This window comes from Peromyscus leucopus, chromosome 6 (assembly GCF_004664715.2).
Source record: "Peromyscus leucopus breed LL Stock chromosome 6, UCI_PerLeu_2.1, whole genome shotgun sequence".
Classification (NCBI taxonomy): domain Eukaryota; kingdom Metazoa; phylum Chordata; class Mammalia; order Rodentia; family Cricetidae; genus Peromyscus; species Peromyscus leucopus.
In genome coordinates, this window is record NC_051068.1 from 14,792,878 (window position 1) to 14,818,043 (window position 25,166).

Consider the following 25,166-nt stretch of genomic DNA (forward strand, 5'->3'; position numbering starts at 1 on the left):
GGGAGACAGGGTTTCTCTGTATAGCCCTGGTATTCCTGAAACTCACTTTGTAGACCAGGTTAGCCTCGAACTCAGATCTGCCAGCCTTTGCCTCCTGAGTGCTGGGATTAAAGCCATGTAAAATGACTTTTTATTTTCTGAGAGAAGAATCTTAAAGCTGAAGAAGCTAATAGGGGGGTCTTGGGAATATAGGGCTTATAACTTTTTTTTTTCTTTTTCAGATTGAATCTAGAAATTCTTCTCAAGACTCATTTAAAAGAATCTGACTGGTTGCTTTGGTCTAAGAATTCAGGCGTCTCTTGCAAAACTAAGGAAGACCTCATTTTCCATTTGTGGTCCTATTGGTCAGCCCCGGGCCCTGTGAGAAGCTTACCAGGAGGTCCCATGCTGGAAGGTCCATGTGAGTTCATCTCAGACAATGGGTGGCCCCACGGTTTTAGTGACTCACACAGCGGAGAACCACATTCTCTCTGGAAGATCTTAGCAACTTGCATTTGGTAACACAGCGAGGTGAGCTAGAGCGGCATCTGGAGCATTTCCTTCTGTGGTTGTTCTGAGAAAAAGACAAAAAAAGAAATGGTTCCTGAGTTACCTTCTGTTTCCTTTTAAAATTCAGATAAATTAATCAGGGATACATGCCTGTAGTCTCAGTCCTAGAGAGGTTGAGGCAGGAGGTTACCCCAAGCCACACTGCAAGATGCTGTTTCAGAAATAACAAACAACCAGTTGGGCATGGTGGCTCACACCTCTGATCCCAGCACTCAGGGGTTCGAGGCCATCCTGGTCTATATATATCGAGTAACAGGACAGTCAGGGCTACAAAATAAGAGATTCTGTTTCAAAACACACACACATGCACATGCACACGCACACGCACACACAAAAGACAACTTACTGAACACAGATTTATGTGCTTTCTATTCCAGGAAGCCAGTGGTGATTATGAAACAGTAAAAATAGGTCACAGCAGAATGCACATTCAAGATCAGCTTAGAACACTTCTCTGTCACTCCTGTATCATTTGGGTGTGACAGTTACTACATTTCCGTAATTCATCTTTTAGGAGGGCACTTAGAATCAATGTGGAAAAGATCCATATCTACTTCTTTATTTATTTTGTGAAACAGGCTCTCCTATATTCCAAGCTGGCCTTGAACTTGATGTAGCTGAGGATGGCTTTGATCTGGGAGTAAAGGTGCTGTCACTTCCAGGAAAAAAAAAAAAGATATTTAGACCAAAGACATTGTTTTATTATATAGCCAATGCTTCTTTAAATGCCAATCAACACTGGCTTCTCCAGTGCTCGATGGTGTGTGTGTGTGTGTGTGTGTGTGTGTGTGTGTGTGTGTGTGTAAGTGCTCTTAAACACTGGTACACATGAGTGAGCACATAGCAGGCTCCCAAGAGGTTGGGGGGAGGGGTCCAGAGTCTTCAGATCAGGTGGTAGGTGAGAAAATTAAGGGTGGGTCAGAGCAACAACACCATTGAAAGTCTGTGATTTCATTTCATAAAAGTTATGGTTCAGCTGTCTAGTTGGTTTGTCATTGCTAATGTTTTGTAGGGCTGAAGACTCATACTCAGGATGTGTTAAACAACCCCTCCACCAGAGAATCTCATCCTTAGCCTTCCGAGTTAAAAACAAAACAAAACAAAACAAAACAAAACAGAATTATATTTCTCACTTAATTTCATGTTACATCCAGGAACTATTTCAAAAAATGTTGTGTTCTAACCTGTGACCAAAAGTCAGGTAGTATCCGTTCTGATGTGTGTGCATTTACTCTGAGGGATTGAACCTGACTAAGTAAGTATTTATGTTGTCTGGGACTTTAGAACAAGGTCGAATTTGGCATTAACATGAAACAGCATTTGCTAGGTTGGGGTTTTTGTTGTAGTTTTGTTTTTGTTTTTGTTTTCTTTTGTTTCCCAGACAGGGCTTCTCTGTGTAGCCCTGGCTGTCTGGGAACTCACTCTGTAGACCAGGCTGGCCTGGAACTCACAGAGATCTCCCTCTGCCTCCCCAGGCGCTGGGATTAAAGATGTGCACCACCACGCCTAACTCGGCTGCTTATTTTAAGCTTCAGTATTCACTGCTCTAAAATAAAGTATTTTTTCCCCTCTGTGTATTCTTTGTTATGTGCAAAGTATTGCCAGAGTTGTTTTGTTGTTGTTGGTGGTGGTGGTGGTGTGTGTGTGTGTGTGTGTGTGTGTGTGTGTGTGTGTCTAGGTGTTTGGTCTGCTCTTATGTCTGTGTATCTTGTGCATGCCTGGTGCCCACGGAAATCACAAGAGAGCATTGGATCCCCTGGGACTTGAGTTACAGACAGGTGTAAGCTGCTATGTAGGTATTGGGAATTGAACCTGGGTCCTCCGGAAGACTGGCCAGTGGTCTTAATTGGCTGAGCCATCTCTCCAGTCATGAGTGTTGTCTTTAACGTATATACTATTTTTGTGAGGTCATCTGTTGCATGTAATAAAGTATGTAATGATAAGACTTCTTTGCTTTCTTCCCCTACATTTATTATTTCAAGGGAGGCACAATGGAGAACCTTCACTCAAGGGGAAAAATTACCTTGAGCCTGTTTTTGAGGCAAAAAATGTTTATTTAGAAATTTCCCTCCAATAACTGATTAGTCTCTGAAAGGAGCAGGGTGATATTAGGATTTCCAAGGCTATTGCATTGTTTAAAAGGTTTGCTCATACCAAAAAAAAAGTATATAAGCTTATGCCATATTCGTATATTGTCAGCAATGTGGGATGTGGGCCCCCCTCCCCCCGCCGCCACCGCCGCCCCCCCCCAAAGGAGAAAAAAGAAAAAGAAAAAGACAGACAGGCACACAACAAACATGAAAACAGTATATACTTCAAACATCAAATTTTGTAATTTGAAAGAGCATCTTTTAGGTCTTTATTAATATCCAAAGTATAAACAAGTCAAGGGCATCCTCATTCTTTTAAAAAAACGTTAACTGTGATACACATGTCTATGAGGTAGGTTTTAACATATTTTTTCCTATTTTTTTTCCTCCTCCATTCAGTAAGAAGGATAAGCCTTTAGAGTACCCAGTCACCGTGGTAACTGCCAAAAAAATTCTCCTGAAGTTTGAAGAGGTCAGCTCTTGGGGTCGACAACTCTGCCCTCTCCCCAAGCCCGTCTGCAAGGCTGGGCCTGTGGTTGGAGTGTCAGGCCAGATCTGACCGTGGGAGGTGGTCTATTCCGGCTCTGATATAAATTTTTGAGTCAGTTCGTGGCCTGGACTCTCCAGGTGGCCTCCAAAATCAATTCTGACCTCCTGACCCTGTCTCACAGAGGCATAGCATGCGCCCGAAGTGAGGATTTAGCCGGAGACGACAGCATTTGCCAAGTGTTATTGGGGACAGTATAAACACTTTGGAAGGCAAACCAAACGTTGTCAGCCCTAGAAATCATTAAAACGCATGAAGCTCTGCTTTCAAAAGTTAGAAGTGTTAAGGTATCTGATTCAGAATCCCTACCTGACTAAAACCAGTTTTATGTAAATAGTAAGCTAAACATCTTTACTCTTTTCTATACTTTGCTACAAATATGCAAATAAGGTAGGCAGGCCGTTCTGTAACAAACTAGATGTGGCAGCGTGGTTATCATGTGGAAGAAACAGAAAGCCAATTATTAAAATTCATTAATAAATAAAGAACTTGTAACCTTGTTATGTAGTAAAGTGTGTAGCTGTTTGGAAATGTTTTAGAGGAGGAATTTTAACACCTCAGGAGGGGGGGGGGGGTGGAGGGGGGTGGGGGGGTGGCGGCTGTGGGATTGATGATGAATTGTTTGCCTTAAGTCCCTTGCTGCTTTGTAAAGCAAATGACTAATAGGCTCCATTTGGATACAAAGTAGAGGAAATTTGTAAATAAGGAAAGCAACATCACACAGAGGTTAAAAAAGAGAAAGAGAAAAGAAATGGCAAAATGTAACAGTGTCTCCCAGCAGTTATACCTACTTTAAGCTATCTGAATCGTGGGGGAATAAAGCTGATGTGGATAAACCGTTGTGACTCCCTGTCTCTCTCTCTCTCTCTCTCACTCACACACACACACACATACACTTTTTTTCCCAGAGTGCACCACTCAAATTTCACTTTCCCTGGGAGAGCAGGGGGGCCTGGGCCGCACTGGAAGAAGCACTGAGGGGCCCTGCCTTGACCCCTGCTGAGCTCTGTCCTCATCCCTACTTGCTATTTTGCCTTGGCCAGCTCTGCACATGGTAAGCCCCCTCCCCATAGGAAGCGGCTGCCATGCCTTTCCATTGAATTCTTTTGTGAAAATTAGATTCTAACTAAGGCTGAATATCCTTTGGGATACAGGCTGCGGGCAGGGTGGGGAGGTGCTCTGTACAAATGCTCATGCTCCGAGGCTGGGACTTCTCGTCTTCTCACTCCATTAAATCCCTATTATAAAAGTTATCTCCACAAAGCCTATTATAGTATTCTGAGAACAAACTGGACCATGAATAACTTAGTTGGAAGTGTAGATTATTTTCTACTCGAGGAAACTTAGACATGACAACAGATTAACTAGGAGAATAGTGATCAATCTTAGATGGATTCAGAGCTTCCCTCTTAGTCCAGAGCACCCTTGCTCTCCCTCTTAATGCTCAAGATGCCCTTCTTTGTCTTAAGCACGTCCCAGAGATGACACTGTCTGCCAGCACCGTAGAAGTCTAACAGGAGATGACCTCCTTCGGGCTGTGGATCTGTAGGTAGACAGGTTGGCCAAGGGAGGGCCTGTACTCAGATGTGGGGTGAAATGATATAAACAGGATAATTAAGTACAATTATTATTTAAATTTTTGTTCATTTGTTTGTTTTTTATGGAGTCCTAGTATGGTGGTGCACTCCTTGACTCACAGTACTCCAGAGGTGGAGGGCAGGCCGATCTCAGTGAGCTCAAGGCCAGTCTGGTCTATGAGGTGAGTTCCAGGGTAGCCAATTTACATAGTAAACACCCCCCCTACCCCCCCCACCACCACCCACCACTCCCACCCCCACACACCCCCCATCTCAAAACAACAAAAAAGGTGTTTTATTTTGTTTTTATGGAATGTACTATTACAGACTACTTTAATGTTTTTTACATTTAAAAAACCTGCGCACACACAAATGCAAGTATTTGGGCAAGCTCATACCATGGAGCCTATGGAAGTTAGAGAAGATCTTAGGGCAGTGGTTTCTCCTCTCCCCGCCTCGTGGATCCCAGGGATTGAGTTTAGGCTGTGAGACTTGACAGCAGCCTTACCGCGCCATCTTGCTGGTCTTCCAATACCTTTCGACTTCTAGCTTTGTTTGAGCCCTAGAATGACATTTACGAAAACCCCAACATGCATCTTGACTTGTGATTGCAGGTCTTGATATACTAGGGCATCTACTTACTTAGATTATTATTTTTGAATGTATTTTTATTGTTATTTGTAGACAGTCTCATGTAGTCCAGGTTGACTTTGAGCTTACTGTGTAACTAAGGATGACCCTGGACTCCCAACCCTCTGCTTATGTTTCTCAAGCTCTGGGATGCTGGCATTTGTCCCTACACTTGGTTCAGCAGGGCTAGTGGTAGAGCTGGGGCTTCTTCGTGCATGCCGAACAAGCACTCTATGGGGGAAGCAGCCTCCAATGTAGACCATGTAGTTCAAGACTAATACACACACACAAAATGGGCTTTTAATGGTCTGTGTTTTCTTTTCCTCACTATCAACCCAATGTAGACCATGTAGTTCAAGACTAATACACACACAAAATGGGCTTTAATGGTCTGTGTTTTCTATTCCTTACTGTCAACTTTTTGTATTATAGAATAGTAAAGTTTTTTGTTGTTGTATTTTCAACACAGGGTTTTTCTGTATAACCCTAGCTGTCCTGGAACTTACTCTGTAGATCAGGCTGACCTCGAACTCACAGAGATCCTCCTGCCTTTGCCTCCTGAGTGCTAGGATTAAAGGTGTGCACCACCAGAACTGGCTGTACATGATTTCTAATTAGATATTTTTATTTATTGATTGATTGATGAAGACATACTATCACTATGTATCCCTTACTGGCCTGGAACTCACTATATAGACCACGCTGCCCTCAAATACCCAGAAATCTGCCTACCTCTGTGAGTTGTATATGATTTTAAATTCCAGAACTCAAGACAGCTTAGTGTAATGAAATCACTGTATGGATTCTTCCCCCATCTGATCAAAGTCAGGCCTGGACCAGGCTCCTCAAGCACTCTACCTCTGTGCCCTTGGAGGGTTTTTGTTTTGTTTTGTTCTTTTTTTAAGACAAGGTCTCATGTATCCCAGGACTGACCTAGAACTTTCTGTGTATCAACAACTCACTACTTAGCCAAAGCTTAGCTTCTGACCTTCCTGAGGCTGTTTTACAGGCTTCTGGTTCAGTTTGTGCTGCAAACCAAAGCCAAGGCCTCATCCACTGAGTTGTGACCAGCCCTTTAGTTTTTATGGACCGCTGTCTTTTAATATCTTGGCAAGATTGAAGACAGAAATTATATTACTTTTGTTCTTCTTAGGATTTTTTTTTAATGCCAAATGCCATTCATTGAAAGAGGGAGGAGGTCTTAAATACAGGCTTACAGCACAATGGGAGAATCTTCTTAGGATTTTATTTTTAAAAAGTGTGCACTGCCCTGCATGGTGTCAGGGTACTTTTAACCTATCTCTTGGGACACAGTGTGAGTTCAGAGCCATCCTGGTCCACAAATCAATGCCAGGACAGCCAGGGCTGTGTAGTGAAACCTTGCCTCAAAGGTGGAGGGGATAATTTCATAGGGGTCATAAAAGATTGTATTTACTTGTGTTTATTTTGCCCTTTCTAAACATAAAAATCAAGACACACAAAGTGATAGCCACATTTGATTCTTCTTAGTTTTTTGTTTGTTTGCTTTTCTTCTTGTTTTTGTTGTTGTTGCTATTTTCTTCCGGGGTGGTCAGATAGACACAGAATTTGAGTAGCCCAGGTTGGCTCCTTATTGTATACAGTCCAGGCTTACCTTTCTGCCTCCACCTACCAAGTGCTGGGATTACAGGCTTGTACCTCCGTGCCTAGCCTCAGGCATGCTTTTTTGTCTATCTGAGATAGGGTCTCCATCTATAGCCAAGCTGACCTTGAGCTCCACCCAGCCTTCCCGCTTCTGCCTTCTCAGTGCTGGGATCACAGGCCTGTGTGAACTTTCAAAAACAGAAAAAAAAAAAAAAATGCATGTATGTGTGTGATGTAAATGTGTGTGCATGCATGTATGGAGGTCAGAGGTCAATGTTGGGAGTCTTCCTTTCTTACTCTCAACATTATTTCTTGAGACAGGGTCTCACAGTGAACCTGGAGCTCACCCATTTAGGTTTGACTGAGACCCTAGGATCTTCTCATCGCAGCCTCCCAGTGCTGGGACACCAGGCTTGCTCGACTACAGTCGTCTTCTTTGTCACATGGGTGCTGGAGATCCGAACTCAGTCCTTCCAGGACTCAGGAGCAAGTGCTGAGCCATCCCTCTGTCTTCCCAAGCCCTTGGACCTTTTCAGCGTTCAGACTTTTCTAAGAAAATGTGACATTGGGCTGAAGATATTCAGAGGACGTGAAAGTGGGCGATCAGGCCCTGGATCCAAACTCCTGCTGTCTCCCCACATGCACAACAAGAACTGAAAAATGTAAAGACTCTCGGGTTGGTGGTCAAGCCTGGGTTCCATCTTAGCCCTGAAACAATGCTCTGGTGTTCACGGGGTATTTGTGCAGCTGTTCCTGAAGTTCTGAAGTCCCTTGCTCTGTTGGTAACCACGTGCACTCTGTCCCTTTGTCTCCTGGTTGGCTGTTGTTCCAAATGTTTTCTCGTCCTTTTGCTCTCTGTCCCTTTCAGGCTCTCCCCTTCTGTCTTCCCTCCTTCCCGCCATTGCTTCCTTCCCTTTTCTCTGCCCTCTCTTTCCTCCTGTCTTTTTTCTTTCTAATGATTCATTTATTCTTATTTTAGGTGCATACATTCTTCATGTACGTCGTGTGAAGGTGTCAGATCCCCTGGAACTGGAGTTACAGACAGTTGTGAACTGCCATGTGGGTGCTGGGAATTGAACCCGGGTCCTCTGGAAGAGCAGCCAGTGCTCTTAACTGCTGAGCCATCTGTCCAGCCCTGTCTTCTCTTTTCATCACCCTGCCCTCTCTCCTTTGTTTCTCCCTCTCGACCTTCTCTCCTATGTTTATTCATTATATTTTATCTAGCATCTTTATCTTAAAACATAGGACATAGCCGGGTGGTGGTGGCGCACGTCTTTAGTCCCAGCACTCGGGAGGCAGAGCCAGGCGGATCTCTGTGAATTTGAGGCGAGCCTGGTCTACAGAGAGAGATTCAGGACAGGCACCAAAGCCACACAAAGAAACCCTGTCATGAAAAAAAAAACAAAAACCCAAAGGACACAGACACGAGGGGCGCATCTCTGGTAGAGCACTTGTCTAGCCTGCTGGACCCTGCTTTCTTTAATCAGAACTTCCTCCCCCAGGAAAGGACAAGAAACAAAGGAAATCCAGGGCAGCTGGTTCTGGGTCTAGATAACACAACAAAACCTTCTCTTCGGTTTGTGTTCATGACAATCTGAGAACCCTCAGGCGGGCCTTCCCTGGCTTCCAAAAGCCAGTCCTCAGCAGTCGGTCTGTGGCACAAATCTTGCCAATTTCCTTCTGACTCCTTTATAATCTTCCTAAGTTAATTTTAGGAATCAAATCTGAAAAGCAAGTAATCGACTTGTTACATAGCATTTTTGAGATAATGCAATTACATTTCTCCTGTAACCCTCCCTAGGTCGCTCTCCTCTCTCTTTACATTCGTGGCCTCTTGTCTCACTGTTAGTTGTTGTAAGTATATACACATACGTTCCCAAATAGGACGGTTGAGTCTGTCTAATTACACTCATGTGTGTTCAGAGCTGACTGGCAATCCGACAATCAGTTGCTGTGCTCTTACCTGGGGAGGACCACCTCTCCTGCTCCCAGCGTGTGCAGGTGAAGACCCATGGGCGTTTTTTCCCTTTTCTGTTTGGCGTGTCCTTTGGTGTCCTCTTTGTTTAGTTCATGTTTCGGCAGCCATATTGGTGAAACTTTATGGATGTAGCTTCTGAACCTGCTAGGAGACGTAACCTCACAGCAAACTCCCTGACCCTCTGGCCCTTACAGTCTTTGCTACAGAGCACTTGCGTATGAGTATATAACCATACCGTCTGTGTCTCCCTGGCTGGGGAAAGTTGGATTCAAACCCCAGAGTCTCCCATCCAGTGTCCTGTGAGGATGAATGACACATATCTCACCTGGCAACCATTAACAATCTGAAGACCCTCAGGGAGGGTGGGGCCTTGTGAGCCTCTCTCTACTAGCCACCTTGTTTTGCTTTCTGAGACAGAGTCTGGTACAGCCCAAACTGGCCTTGAACTCCAAACGTAGCCAAGGCTAACCCAGAACCTGATGTCTGTCTCCATCTCCCAAGTGCTGGGATCATGAGCATTTCCCACTGTGCCTGCTGCAAACGTGCTGAAAGGCAGAGAAGCAAAGAATCAAAGCCTCCTGGACACGTTCCAGGAGCTCCACTAATCATCAAATTAGTCAATGGGTGTCAAGGTTTTGGGTGATGTAGAATAAGACAGGAGGAAGAGGTTATTTTCATGGGTACCAATCTTCTCACTGTGAAACAGCTTTTCCCCTTCCTCTCCCCCTCCCCCCTTCCCTTCCTTCCTTCCTCCCTCCCTCCCTTTATTTTTCCTTTGAGTTGGAGTCTCCAGTAGCCCAGGCTGGCCTCTCCAATGCACTGTGTAGAAGATGACTTGAACACCTGACTCTCCTGCATCCGCCCCTCCCCCAACTCCCATGGCATGCACCACCACAGCCAGCTCTTACTATGAAATTTTAAGTCAGGGGAAACAACCTCACAGCGAAAGCCTGAGATCCACTCATACAGAAGAAATGGGGTGAAAGGTATTTCAACTCAAAATGGAATCTGAGGCTCATCATGAAGATGAGCTCCAGGGTTTGGAAAGGTAAAGGAAACACCACCATCCCACCCTACCACCACCCCCTGTCCACAGCTGGGTAAGCAGGAGTGGGCACTCATGAAGGTCCAGAGTGGGTTTAGGGTCAATGCAACTTGCTTGGCACAGAGCCTCATGTTGTGGCGCGCTCCTAAGAGGCTTTTACTCAGACTCCTTTCAGTCAGGAGACAGGCATTTTGAGGACTCACAGCGAGCAAGGAGCTATGTAGGTTCTATTTTGAAAAACAGCTACACCGACAAGGGGAAGGGTCACATCTCCTACACTCAAAGATATCAACACAGGAGGATTTAGGCCTCAGTCCAAAGCCAATCAGTTACTTAGCCCTCAGTACCTACCTACGTAAGGGCCAGTTGTTTGTAAAGCTTTCCTTAGTAATTACAGTATCTATACATCAGGAATGCCCGGTACCATAATTTCAAACTTGACTATGACACAGATAACAGTTCAAACATTTCAAGAAGCATACTTGGAAGTGACGTGTGAAATAAGAGAAAGAGACTTTTTATCAATTCCCCAGAAGTGTAAATCTCAGAAAGATAGAAGAACCATAGATAGATGATAAATAGATACATATGTATATGATAGACAGACTGGGACAGATGATAGATTCAGAGATATGTATATACATATAGATGATAAAGAGAGGTAGATACATAGACGATGAACAAATCCATGCATATATATCAACAGGTTGATGAGAGATGCTAAATAAGATATAGATTGATTAATAGATGATAGACATCAGTAGGTACACAAAGATTGGTGGATAGATAGATATATACATAGATAGATAGATAGGAACAGAGGCAAGTGGATCTCTAAATCAGGCAGGACCTAATGAGTGCCAGGCCAGCCAGGGTGCCAGGTCAGCCAGGGTACACAGTGAGACCCTGTTTCAAATAAATAAGTAATAAGACTTTATTGCATATATGGTCTTACTTTGCAACATTCCAGGGAGATTGTCCCATGCAGAATTGATGGTTCAGGGAGATCAAGTTTATTCTTTGTTGTTGTTCTGGGATTTTGTTGGCTTATACAGTTCATATCTTTGAAGGCTGAATGTACAGCATCTCTTCCATTTCATTGTAATAATGCCCCCTGGAAACAGAACCTTCACACTTTGAGCTCTTGAAGTTTAGTCACGTGACTAAAATTAGCCTGTAAAGGTTTCATGTATCCCACATTGGCCTTGAATACCCTATGCAGCCAAAGCTGGCCTTGAACTCACCTCATGATCCTCCTGCCTCCACTTTCTGAGTACTAGGATGAGGACCACAATGTCCAGCTTTCACTCTGTTGGTTTTTTTTTTAATTTTGATTTTATTACTATTATTGTATGTGATGTATATGTGCACATGTATAGAGGTCGGAGGAAAACTCCCTGGGGACAGTTCAGTCTTTCCACTCCTGTGTGGGTTCCGGGGTTAGGACTCACATTAGGCCTGTGCATCATGCACTTTATCTTTCAGGAGTCCTCTCTCACTCTCTCTCTTTTTGAGCATGTGTGTGTGCGCGTGCACGCGCACGTGTGTGCCTGAGTGTATGAATGTACTCCATATGCATACAGAAGGCTGAGGAGGTTATAAAAAAAGCATGAGATGCCCTGGAATTGGAGTTACTGGTGTTAGTAAGCCACCATGTGGTGCTGGGACCGGAATCCTAGTCTTCTCCAAGAGCAGAAAGCTAACATTGCTGGGCTGTCTCTCCAGGCCCTCCCGCTGTGAAACATCTCAGCGAGTCTGTGTGGTTTGGTTTTTGTAGCTGTCCTGGAACTCACTCTGTAGACCAGGCTGGCCTTGAACTCACAGAGATCTGCCTGCCTCTGCCTCCAGAGTGCTGGGATCAAAAGTGTGCGCTACCATGGCCAGGCTCTCTCAGCTAGTCTGGATCACAGCATATTTCATTCTATCGATGGTCACTTAGGTTGTTTCCAGCCAAAGCAACTGGTAGTATTTTAATCTTGAATGTGATATAGAGGTGTGTAATACACCCCATTTTACTAATGATCAAAATGAGACTGTAAGTTGCTGAAGGTCATGCACCAGGTAAGTAATCAAACAGAGCTCAGAAGTTCACTGATTAACTCAGGACCGCACTGAAGTTTTTCTGTTTGCTGTGGAAAAGCTTCGTAAACCCAGGGGTCCTCCCCTTACGGTAAGACATCCTGCTTCCCGAAACAAGTCATCACACAGTCACCTGCTAAAGTCAACCTGGGGACTGAGCAGAGTGACAGACAGGCACCACTGAGAAGATGAGGCAAAGTGCTAACCGCAATCCTTAAAACCAAGACACCACTGTTAGCACAATGCTAACACAGTTTGAAAGCAGTGTGAACCACAGGGCTGTGGAGCCAGGAGGGTGACTGGCTGCCTATTCTGTGGATGTTCGGAAAAACTTCGGCCTTGTCTAGCAGGTGCAGGTGATACTGCTGATGCTTCCTCAGCAGGGGCTAGGGAGTGGGGTTGCAGGATCCTGAGCTGGCAGATGCTTCAGCTCAGGAGTCCGAGGCTAGCCTGCACAAGGATGTAAGATCCCATTTCTAAAACAAAACATAAACATTGGATTGTTGTCTACCTTGAAGTTCGGTATCTCTGTCACACTGTACTAAATAATGTGAAGGCAATCAAACTTTAGTAACTACGATTGTATATAAAAACCAACTATAGTTTTTGTTTTTGCTTTCTTTGAAACGGGGTCTCAAAAAAAAAAAAGCAAAAGAGAGCTGGGCGGTGGTGTTGCATGCCTTTAATCCCAGCACTTGGAGGCAGAGGCAGGCGGATCTCTGTGAGTTTGAGGCCAGCCTGGGCTACAGAGTGAGTTCCAGGACAGGCTCCAAAGCTACAGAGAAACCCTGTCTTGAAAAGAAAAAAAAAAAAAAAAAAAAGAAAGAAATGGGGTCTCACTGTAATTCTGGCTGTCCTGGAACTAACTTTGTAGACCAGGCTGGCCTCAAGCTCACAGACATCTGCCTGCTTTTGCCTCCCGAGTGCTGAGATTAAAGGTATGCACCACCACATCAGGGAAAACCAACTGTGATTTTCTGTTTTTTGTATTCTTATGGTCTATTTATAATATAATAAGCTCTGAGGTAAGTATGGTCCTCTCTCTACATGGTGCCCTCAAATGCATGGTGTTCGATGTCGGCATCTGTGTTTTTAACTGGCAATGTCTGGAATCCAAGGGCCCAGGAAATCCTTGATTACATGTCTTTATTGGTGGTGTCAATGCTTGCCAGTCACTGTGAAAATACAGCAAAAAACTAGAGAAGTATGAGACAGGATCTCAAGGTGCTAAGGCTGGCCTTGAACTTGTGATTCTCCTGTCTCTACTTCTTGAGTGCTGGGGTCTCGGGACTATGCTGCATGACCAGCTCTAGAAAGCTAAACCTTCGATCTTTATTCTCAGCCAGATCATCCAGTGACAGGACAGAGGCAAATGACTCTTCTGAGTTGAAATTGCCTCGTCTTCAAACAGGATCAGCCTGTTGGGTTTGTTGGAAGCAAAGGGAATTTTTAGAAGAGCAGGTCTTGAGACTGCACAGCCAGGGAGAGATGCCCTGTTTGGAAATGTGGAAAACACACTGCAGTGCTGAAGCAGGTGGAAGCATGAGGCGCCGTGAATTTTAAAGACATGTTTGGCTGTGCATGGTGGCGCACACCTATTAGTCCCAGCACCCAGGAGGCAGAGGCAGGCGGATCTCTGTGAGTTTGAGGCCAGTCTGGTCTACAGAATGAGTTCCAGGTCAGCCAGGGCTACACAGAGAAACCCTGTCTCAAAAAAAAAAAAAAAAAAAAAAAAAAAAAAAAAAAAAAAAAAAAAAAAAAAAACCTAAATAAATATAAAAATAATAAATCAATAAAATCAAGACATTTCCTGGGCATCACTAAATCAGCTCACCTACCAGTCTTAGTCTCTGCTTCTCTCACTGAGTTGTGGCAACTCGAAGAGGCTGGCACAGATACTCATCCATCAAATCAGCTCGAGGCATCCAGCAACTAAACTGCTGATCCCAATCACCTCTGACTATGAACAACATATAAATTAGACAGGATCTGGAGTCTCAGGGGCAGATTCCCAAGGCCCACCTGCTGCCGCCGCCAGGGCGTGTGCTCCTAGGCCCCTGCTGCACACCACTTTGGTGCCCTCATCATCTTGAACAAGTGAACGGTCTTTGTGTTCATATCTTGTCAAGGGGAATCTCACAACACTCACTGGTGGCCTCAGCCAGCCCTGCAGGGAGGCCTTTCCACAGACCCCTTTTTATGCTCATGATTCTAGAAGACTTACAATGGTGCCACTCTGCTGCTGACCAGGATAGTTCAGAAGTATGTGTGCTGTAAGACAGGGACTCCCATTTGTTGGTGGCAGAAGTTTGCATGTGACACACACACACACACACACACACACACACACACACACACACACACACCATCCCACAAAACTTGATGCTGCATGCTGGGCAGGCTGCCCCTCCCTCCCTGGTGTTCTTTCTGAAGATGTTTTAGACCCTGTCTGTGTAGCAGGATAGCTGCTAACCCCCAAGACTTGTTACACACAAGATCTCTATTACAGACAGGACAGACAGAGGTATTAGAAAAGAGATGGAAGTACTATCACATAGTTGACTTGACAAACAATTGGTGTATTTTTCTTTGAAGCAGAGTTGAGGTATATTAAGATATTTCAATATAGATTTAGAAGACTTTTAAAGTTACATTTATTTGGGAGTGTGCCGCTAAACATGCAGAAGTCGGGGAACAACATTGTTCTTTCCTTCCACCATAGGGTCCCAGGCATGAAAAGTCCTAGCTAGACAGTCTTGGCAACAATTGCCTTTACCCACTAAGACATCTCCCTAGCCTGAGATTTGTTTTTAGTGATTTATTGAACTTTATTTTATGTTCATCAGTGTGAAGATGTCAGATCCCCTGGAACTGGAGTTACAGACAGTTGTAAGTAGTGGGAATTGAACCTGGGTCCTCTGGAAGAGCGGCCAGTGCTCTTAACTGCTGAGCCTTTTTTTTTTTTTTCATATGATATATTCTTCCACACCTTTTCCCTTCCCTAACTCCCCCAGGTCCTCTTACCTCCTCAACTGTCCAATTCATACCCTTTCTTTCTCTCCTTAAAAATACAAACAAGCAAACAACAACAACAACAATAAAAAAAAAACAACCTACCAAACAAACAAACAAAACCGAGTAACTCACACACACAAACAAACCCCACAAAACCCAAAAAGTAGGAACCAAAATACACAAGCAAAAGAACAATGAGATAAAAATGCCCACACAAAGCAACATGGGACAAAGCATCTACAAAGATACGGTTGGGTTTGTTTTGGTTTGGCATCTGCTGTTGGGCATGGGACCTGCCCTTAAGTGTGGTCTGTACACCCAGTGAGACTCACTGGAGAAAACTAATCTTCCCTTTGCAAGTGGGTGGCAGGTGAAGGTAGCTTTTTTGTTGTTGTTGTTGTTGTTGTTGTTGTTTTGTTTTTTTGTTTGTTTTTGTTTCTCAAGATGGTTTCTCTGTGTAACAGTCCTGGCTGTCCTGGAACTTGCTTGGTAGACCAGACTGGCCTTGAACTCACAGAGATCCACCTGTCTCTGTTTCCCGAGTGCTGGGATCAGAGCCCAGCAAAGACAGCTTCTTGATTAGGGGTGGAAGCCCTATCCACTTTCCCCCAGCACTGGGACCCATCTGACTTGAACGGGTGCAGGCCCCTGCAGGCCGGCGGTCTCTGGAAGGTCAGCAGTCTTGCTGTGTCTGGAAGAGTTTCCTCAGTCATCCCTTCCCTCTGGCTCTTACAACCCTTCAACCTCCTTCTCTACAGTTCCCTGAGCCCTGAGGGGAGGGGTTTGATGAAGACATCCCACCTAGGATGGAGTGTCCCCAATCCCTAGTCTCTGCACACTGTCCCGCTGTGGGTCTCTGTCTTAGTTCCCATCTACTGCAGGAGGCCGTTTCTCAGATGATGGCTGAGGGAGGCCCCGATCTGAATTCATCTCAGATGATGGCTGACCCAGACCCTGATCACCTTGACACCCTCTAGAGTCATCTGGGAAGAGGAACAGCATAGAGAAAGGACCTCCAACAGACTGGCCTGTGGGATTAATGACTGATTAGCAGGACCTGGCCCATTGTGGCACTGTCACCCTCAGGCTAGTGGACCTGGGTTGTATAAAAAGGCAATCGAGTAAGCTGTGGAGAGCAAGCCAGGAAGCAGCATTACTCCGTGGCCTCTGCTTCAGTTCCTGCCTCCAGGTTCCTGCCCTGAGTTCCTGCCCTGACTTCCCTGTATGATGGACTACAAGCTGTAAGATGAAATAAACTCTTTTCTCACCAAGCTGCATTGGATCATGGTGTTTATCACATGTGTGTGTTTGTTATTAAACATCTGGGGGGAAAGACCACAGCATCACTGCTGATCACTCATCCACCTAAACCAAAAGGTGGCCACACTCCACCCGTGAAGGGAAGATGGGACACTTGCTGGGGAGGGAGGAACAAGGGCCCCTCAGTCCACCTTTCCATTGCAGAGCAGCCTAGCCTCAAAAAAGAAACACTACAATTGCTCGAAACTACTGAGCAAGAAGCTGGGAACTGCTGCATATTCTGTCACAAGCTCTTTTGACAACCAGAGCAGGTATGTGACACTGTGACATCGGCCCTCACAGATCTTCCAAGTGGGAAAGGAAAAATGGTACTGATGGGCAAGTTTTGTTTTGTTTTTATTTTTATTTTTAAAATTACACTCATGATATTCATTAATTACACTCATGATATTAATCACATTCGCAGTATTCATTCAATTATATATATATATATAAATATATATATATAAAATTTTAAATGCCGAATGTCATTTATTGAAGGAGGGAGGATGTCTTAAATACAGGCTTACAGCACAATGGGAGAACCCCGGAGGGCAGAAGTTCGCTACTGATATTTTACAATCTTGCATCTAAGCTGTTAACGCCTGATGGGCAAGTTTTCCTTACTACCTGCAGCTCAGGGTCAGGTGGGGCTCTGGCAGATAGAAGCAAGCCAGCTGTTTTTTGTTTGTTTGTTTGTTTTGGTGCCAGGTGTGTGTGTGTGTGTGTGTGTGTGTGTGTGTGTGTGTGTGTGTGTGTTCCTGCAGGTGACAAGCCACGCCAGGTGCTTTGGGGTACTTGCAGGTATCCAAAAAGCAAAGGATTCTTTTCGAGCTGCATCTGAATCCGTCACAGGCCCTTTGCACTAAGACCTGTGACAGACTTTGTCTACTGGTTTAACAGACTGACGTACAGCTGCTGAGATCCATGCACCATCACTACCTAAGGGTTTAGAGCTGGAGTTTTCTAGAAAGTGTTTGGCCCTGCCAGGTGTGGTGGCGCACACCTTTGATCCCAGCACTTGGGAGACAGAGGCAGGTGAATCTCTGAGTTCGAGGCCAGCTGGATTACACAGTGAGTTCCAGGACAGCCAGAGCTTCACAGGAAAACTCTCTCTTGAAAAACAAACAAAAGAAAACAAAACAAAAACACACCACCAAAACAACTCAAAAAGCCCTGTTTGATCTGAATTTCTCTGTGCTTCGAATGTTAATAGGTTGTTCTGGTGTTTGGGCATTTTGTTACTTTCGTAATTCTTTCTTTAGAAATGTTTTACTTTTATGTGTATTGGTGTTTTGCCTGCATGTATGTCTGTGTACGACATGTGTGCCTGGTACCCCTGGAGGCCAGAAGAGGGTGTCGGATCATCTGGAACTGGAGTTACAGATGTTGTGAGTCCTCTCCAGCCCCATCATTTCTGTTTGAGATGTTAATTTATAAGGTAGCATGAGGTGCTGGCCAGGTTGCTAAGTGGTTAGATCACTGGCTGCTCTTGCAGAGGACCTAGGTTCACTTCCCGGTACCTACATGGAGGTTCACAGACACCTGAAACTTGAGTTCTAGGGATCTGATGCCCTCTCCGTGGCCGCCAGACACTCAGATGGTGCATATATATGTGCAAGCAAATACTCATACACATAAAATAAAAATACAAAAATCTTTTTAAAAACCATAATTATATAAGTCAAGAGTAGTGGCTCATGCCTTTAACCTCAGCACTTGGGAGGCAGGGGTAGGCGGATCTCTGTGAGTTCGAGGCTAGCCTAGTCTACAGAGTGAGTTCCGGGACAGTCAAGGCTACACAGAGAAACTCTGTCTTTAAAAAATAATAAAATAAAATAAACTCCATACAAAGGTAGTGCCATGGAATTAAGAATGCAAAGCTCATGCTTCAAGTATTAACTTATTGTTACACTGTATGCAACTTTTTATTTTTAGCAAGGACTTTCTAACCTACTTTTCTTTTTTTCTTTTTTGTGAAACAGGATGAGCACAGCTCTGGCTGGCCTGGAACTCCCAATGTAGACCAGACTGCCCTCACGTCTCTGTGCGCCTCTCCAGCCTATGCCTTCAGGTGTGTGTGGTTCCTTGCTCACCCTGTCGTTTCCCTGGAAAGGCTCCTCTTCTCCTTCAGACAGTATGGCCCAGTGTGGCAGCTTCTGGCCTTGTCCCTTCAGGACCAGGTCCTCCTGTGGGTGAGCTTTTATGGGGCTCTAGTCTGTAGAAGGGAAGAAGAAAAGAAACAGAATGACCCCCCACCCCACCCCTGAAGCCTGGTGGTCAACATCCGGGCATAACACACTCAGAACTGGCTCAGTAACCCCAAACCAGCACATAGTTGTGGTTCAAGCTAGAAACCATAAAAATCCAAGTCACTTTTTAAACTGTAAAATGTCAAAATGGCTGTCCTTTTTAATGTGGAGAAATTATATTCTGGATAAGTCAAAATAATGATATTAATTTTATTTTAAAATATTCTAAAATGAATACGTCTTTCTTGTTACCTTAGTGGAGACCGGGGTTAAGAAAGCGAGCATTATCTGCCCTTAGGTCTCGGGCTGGGGCTGAGCAGTAATAAAGAACTCGGAGACATAGAGGAGGGTCTACATTCAACTCCCAGTGCTTCAAACGAACCATCCACAGGTCTTCAGTGTTAGTTAGACGGCCAAGCTTGGCGTGTAGAAAATGGCTGGCCAACCAAACCAGAACTGTAAGCAATTTATTTTTTACTGATACACACTTCCACTGAAAAACAGCTATTTATCTCAAATTTAAATTTAGCTGGGTGTCTGGCTTTTGTTTTTTCTCCTTTTTCTGGAGAATTTCAACAATAACAAACTCATGGTTAGAAGGGCTTGAGGTGTTATTTTGTTTTTTAAAGGCTTTATTTTCCCAATGCCTGGGATTATAGTAAGGATTCCTGTGACCTGCTGGAACCTTGAAGTAGGGCAACACCCATTATGACCTTATCAGTCCAAGAGCAGGTGCGACACATTCGTCAACCTGCATCCTCAGAACAAGCTGGGGATGTAGGCAGGAACCTGGTCTCCAGATGAGGAAAGGGAGAGCCTGGCACACTGAGCCACACAGCTGTGAGGGCAAGAAGCAGGACTGGAAGCCAGCTGAGATCTGTCCCAGAGCAACAGGCTAAGAAACACTAAAATTCACTAAAATCACAAATGTCTCAGGCTTGACGTGTAGCTTGGTTGATAAAGGGCTTGTCTAACATCAGAAGGCCTGTTTTGGATCAAATGCCACACAAACCTGGCACAAATGGGTAGTGGTGAACACTTGTAATCCCAGCATTTGTGAAGTAGAGGCAAAAAGATCAGCCATTGAAGCCATCCTCAGCTCCAGAGAGAGCTGGAGGCCAATGTCTGGCATCTCTCCCTTAGGCAATTGGTCACATTATTTTATAGTATCACATTAGCAAACAAAAAAGAGATAGAGATATTAAAATAGCGTCACATTAAGATAATCAGAAGTTTGTCTTTTGATTGGGTCGTGTGTTTTTATTTAAAAATCAAAGCACACAAGCACATGCTGGATGGTGTTTGCCCATCATCCTCCGTAGTACTGAAGTTTGATTTGCACTGCAAAAATCTGAGAAACCCAAAACATCAGCAGGACTTTTCCCGGCCAAAATGCTGCAAGAGCCCGGAATGGCCCCAATGGGTCGGGCTGCCCTTCCCTGCTCTTGAGGCCTTCCTGGTAGAATGGAGTGCAGGCTTGCTCTCCCCTGACACATCACCGGCCTTTGCTTTCCTTGCCCTGCAGAGCCCTGTGGGATATAAATGCTATTATATAACCGGCCCCTCCCACCGCTCGCTCACCGGCCTTTGATCGGTCTTAGAAGGTGATTACATAGCTTCATTTATTTCTTTGAATACTCAAGTTTCACGGTCATTAAAGTAATCACAGACTCATCCCAGTCTCCATGTGAGGGCAATGTCTCCTCTAACCACGACCGTTTCTCCTCCTCTGTAGCCATCATCTCTCCCCTGCTCTCTAGCCCCCTTCCTGTTCCACCTTCACCGCTGCCATAAAAGACTGCGGTAATTTTAATACCTCTTTGGCAATGAATCATGACATTTATTCAGCTGATCTCCAAGCCATGAGAAGCTGGGTCTTACACTGTACAGAGCAAGCAAATCGCAAAGAGCAGCTCAGCGAGGAAAGGGTTAATCGGGTGAGTAAAGGCTATTTTTAAATCTGGCCCCTGTCTGCCCGGCATGGAAATCCACCCCGTACCGCAGAAATCCTAAATTGCACTGCCCTGCACCCCACTGAAAGTCTTCAGTGCGCTGTAAGACCTCCCCAGCATGGGGAAGATTGGGGGTGGGTCGCTGGAGGAGGGGCGCGGGTTCGGCCTTTGTGCTGCAGGCCAGTCGCGGAGGTCCCGCGGAGCAGGCACACAGAAACCCTCGAGGCCCGCAGGAGCAGCCCCGCACAAAAGCGCGTTACATGCTTGCAAATCGCCCCACCGCTGTTATTGTATTTACCGTGGTCTGCGGGGCAATTGTTTTCTCTTTGCAAAATTTTTCAGCTTCATGGGCTTTTCTCGTCCTCTGCAGCCACGGTCACTTGTACCACGAGGTCACATAGAGAAGTCCGCGTCCCCCCCCCCCCCCCATCTTCCTCAAGGAAGGGGAAAGATCCTGCCTGGGCAGGAGGCCACCGGAGGATGCGATCGATCGATGAGTACCCAGCTTTGCTTTCTCTTCGAGGGAGACGAGATTGGAGAGCTGCGTGTTTGAAATAACAACTTCTATCAGTCATGTCTGTGTGGTTGGGGTCTATGTTTTTCTGGCTTTATTTGATTACTGTTGTTAAAGATGATGCCCGCCCTGCTCCTTGGGGACTTATTTATTGGGATGAGAAAAGGAAAAAAAAGGTCACACGTAAACTTTGAATCAGTTTTGTATTTGTAAACGCATGAACATTGTTCCCCAGGAATTTTTTTCAATTCTGAAGTTGATATAAATATCATATCACTATGGCTAGACATATGCTAAGAGTTTGAGGTTTCTTTGCTTGGAAGGTTTGAAGGAAGGGAAGCTACCAAATAGTTATTTTAAGACCCAAAATGTGTGAGGCGTGGGAAATGGCCTGCTCAGTGGATAAAAGAGCCTGCCCCACACAAGCCTAGGGGGCTGGATTTGATCCTGGGAACATGTGGTAGAAGAGACCCCAACTTCACAAAGTTATCCTCTGACTTCCTCCACACAAGGTCCATGGCATGTGTACACACACACACAGTAATAATAATAATGATAATAATAATAATAAATTTTAAAAATAAAATCTGAAGGAAAGAAACCTCTGTGAATGTACATTCTTTCTGTCATCCTTGTGTGGGGGCTTTGTCTACAGTCTTCCTGTTCTCCAGACTCACAGTGTAGCCCAGACAGGCCGGGAACACAGAGATGTACCCCACTCAGCCTCCTGAGTTACAGGAGTAAAGGCCTGCCCTGCTATGCCCCCAGCTGTCTGTGTTTTTTGTTTATTTGCTTGGACAGCATCTTGCTGTGTACTACAGATTGATAACCTCTGTGTATTCCAGAATATGTTTAAATTCATGGCAATCCTCCTGCCTTTGCCTGGGATTACAAGCATGGATTTCCTCATCCATGTAGGGTTTCTCTTATTTGTTTTCTGTTTGTTTGTTTGGTTGGTTGGTTGGTTTTTTTTGTGTGTGTGTGTGGTGTATGTACGTGTGTGTGCTGTTTATGTGTGTGTGTGGTGTATGTATGTGTGTGTGTTTGTGTGATGTATATATGTGTGCTGTTTATATGTATGCGTGTGTGTCTAGATGTTCTTCACAGTTATAGCTTTCAGGATACTGACCTGTTAACTATTTTTAGTTCACAAACTTGCGTACCTAGTAGGAGTCCAGAGACTAACCTCAGGGCTAGAGGGCGAAGGTTGCTTGTTATAGCCTTTGATTGGTAATGTTTATGTTGCTCATCGCTGCCTAACAAAACACTGTAAAATTTGATTGCCTGAAACAACTACCATTTGCTCGTTTCTTATGGTGATGTTGATTTTAGCTACCAGAGTAATCACGGAATCTTGTTATCTGGAATGTACCTGTTCTGGACCTTCCAAAGTGGACCGTGATACAATGCGCAGGTAGACATTGGTAATGATTGGAAGCAGTCAGTAAGTCATGCTATTTGGTCAAACAGAAAGCCATGTTTCTCCTCACAAACTTTCCCCGTGGTTTGGTATCTCCCCCCTCCCCCAAACACTTACGTTAAAGAGAAACTTCTACACTTTGCAGGCCTAAACCTCGAATTGGCAAAGTTGCTCTCCCATCATACTCTATTGGGCAAATCAAGTTGTGAGTTCAAACCATATACAAGTGGAGGGGCTAAAAAATGTAAGAAGTATGTTGCTTCTTGGCATCAATGTACAAAAAATTAGCATGAGAAGGGATCAAGGATAATGCTGTAGATTAGTCTCATGCCTACATCTCGATGAGAAGATACTGAGAACACTGAGTCACTGCCTTTGTCCTGCTTGCTAACATATTTGGTAAATGTACAATGTTCTTTTATTTTTTGAGGTTATGATTACATCATTTCCCCTTCCAGTCCCTCCCTCCAAACTTTTCCATATACTTCTCCTTGCTCACTTTCAAATTAATGGTCTCTTTTTTCTCGTTAATTGTTGTTACATACTCTCTCTCTCTCTCTCTCTCTCTCACACACACACACACACACACACACACACACACACACATATTTGTATATACACACATATACACATATTCCTAAATATAACCTGCTCAGTTTGTATATTGCTTCTTGTGTCTATGTTTTTTGTTTGTTTGTTTGTTTGTTTGTTTTTTGAGACAGGGTTTCTCCGCATAGTTTGGTGCCCGCCCTGGATCTTGCTCTGTAGCCCACAGAGCAAGATCCAGGCCTCGAACTCACAGAGATCCACCTGGCTCTGCCTCCCAAATGCTGGGATTAAAGGCGTGCACCGCCACCACCACCCACCACCACCACCCAGCGTGTCTATGTCTTCAGGGCTGACCATTTGGTACTGGATAACCAATTCAAGGGCTATTCCTTCAGGTAGACTGTTTCTCCAGCTCTTGGCATTCCTTAGTTGCCTGTAGTTTTTTGTGTAGGGGTGAAACCTCGTGGTCTCTCCCCGGTTCATTTCTGTATATCCATTCCTACTGTCCTTGTTCAGCTCATATTCAGGCAGTCATGTTGGTTAGACTTATGGGTGACATCCTAGGAGACACCGTCTCACAGCACACCCCACCCCCGATTCTTTGACTTTTATAGTCTTGCTGCCCCCTCTTCCGCAGTATTCCCACACTCCAGGTGGTGGAGTTTTCTAGAGGTATCCATTGGAACTGGGCTCCACACCTCTGCAGTGTGACTGGTTGTGGTTTTCTGTAATGGTCTAGCTCTGTTGCAGAGAGAAGTTTCCTAGATGAAGGACCAGGGCTACACTTACCAGGCTAGACCCTGAATAAGGATGTTTTGTTTGTCAAAAACCTTCAGTTTTTTGTTGCCGGGCCGTGGTGATACATGCCTTTAATCCCAGCACTTGGGAGGCAGGGGCAGGCGGATCTCTGTGAGTTCCAGGCCAACCTGGTCTACACAGTGAGTTCCAGGACAGCTAGGACTATTACACAGAGAAACCCTGTCTTGAAATTAAAAAAAAAAAAAAAAAAAAAAAAAAAAAAAATTTTTTTTTAGAAGGTTTTTGTAACTGGCTGTGCTGGAGCATGCCTGTTATCCCATTGGTTGGGAAGTGGGTATAGAGATCAGTTTAAAACTATCCTCAGCTAACACAGTGAATTTGAGGCCAGCTGCCTATCTTTACCTCTCTCTGGTTTACATGCTCAACTTCTCCACCGTTAAGTCAGAGATGTAGCTACATGTGGGGTAGCCGAGCAGGGAGGAGTCGTCCTTGGTACCAGTGGAGCAGAGGTCTCCTGTACTTAGCTGTTTGTTGTTTTGTAACGGATTCCCTGTGGCGACCAGGGAGGCATTCAGGAGGTGTTGGAGCAGGTAAGTCCGGCCCAAGCCAGAGCTCAGGAAATAGTTCTGCTCCTGGAATGAGGACCATGTGATGAGCTTCTTTGTGTGGATGGGATGCCCAGACGACAGACTGAGCGGAGCCGGTGTTCACAGTTCTCTGCTGGGAGCTGGAGGAACAGCAGCGTCCTCACACACAGCTCAGTACTGGCCCCTTCTCTACAGCCTGCGCCCTTCTCCTCCACAAAGCACCAACCACTGGGCTCTTCCACAGCTGATCTCTGTGCCTACATCAAGGCAACACAGGGGAGCGCAGTCACACAAGCCGCTGCCTGCCCTTTGACATTTAAGCCAGGTTATTCCAGGAGGGAACTTTGGGGAGATGGAGGCAAGCACCCAGCTTGGAGGTTGTGACTGGGGCTCCTCCCCTATTCATAGAGGGACAGGAAGCAGAGGCGGCTGGATTCTCACACACGGTTTTGTTGCTGTTGATTTAGGGAAGGCTTCTTGCTGGTAAACACAATGGGTTCCTATATCATAAGAAACATATTATTAATATTTCTAATTTAAGAAAAAAATCCCCTGCCATAGTAGCTTGAGTAATAAAATGTAAGGCTCTTGTGAGACAGTGAAAGATGAATTTTACTCACTGCAGTCCAACACATCTGCTCAGCGGTGGTTAAGGCTCTCCTGTTACTGCATTTCAAAAAGGATCTTAGCCAGGCGGTGGC

At 44.9% G+C, this 25,166-nt stretch overlaps 2 long non-coding RNA genes across 4 annotated transcripts in view; one reads left to right on the top strand and one right to left on the bottom strand.

Moving 5' to 3' along the window:
* The window catches only part of LOC114695355, a 58,973-nt gene extending 37,281 nt beyond the window's left edge, over positions 1 to 21,692 (top strand). The window contains exons 3-6 of one of the 3 annotated variants that reach the window (XR_005091737.1): positions 222 to 510; positions 18,418 to 18,506; positions 20,420 to 20,621; positions 21,007 to 21,692. This is a non-coding gene — a long non-coding RNA (uncharacterized LOC114695355). Of the gene's footprint in view, positions 1 to 221; positions 800 to 18,417; positions 20,622 to 21,006 lie in introns of those variants that run through there. The other 2 variants (XR_005091736.1, XR_003734840.2) reach the window with 2 other exon arrangements.
* On the bottom strand, positions 469 to 21,058 carry LOC114695356. The gene is made up of 3 exons (XR_003734847.2): positions 20,935 to 21,058; positions 18,529 to 18,650; positions 469 to 553 (listed from the first exon to the last, which is right to left on the bottom strand). It is a non-coding gene; the product is annotated as an uncharacterized LOC114695356 (long non-coding RNA).
* Positions 21,693 to 25,166: the final 3,474 nt, after the last annotated feature.